Consider the following 268-nt stretch of genomic DNA (forward strand, 5'->3'; position numbering starts at 1 on the left):
CATTGCATCCATCTTGTGCAGAGCACCCACCAAAGTTTACCCTTACTTACACTGCCAATTACCTCAGAGTCAGGTATCCGAGCTCTAAACTGGTAGTCTGTGGTGACCTCAATGAGCTTAACACCACTTAGCGCATTAACTCGAATTCCATCTCCAGCAAGTAGTACATTGCCCAACTCACGGTAACAGAACACTGACAGACCTGCACGAGCACTACAACACCCCAACTCCCCAGGATGATGAGGTGTATGCTGCTTCCGAACACCGT

The sequence above is a fragment of the Penaeus monodon genome, chromosome 22 (genome assembly GCF_015228065.2).
Source record: "Penaeus monodon isolate SGIC_2016 chromosome 22, NSTDA_Pmon_1, whole genome shotgun sequence".
NCBI lineage: Eukaryota > Metazoa > Arthropoda > Malacostraca > Decapoda > Penaeidae > Penaeus > Penaeus monodon.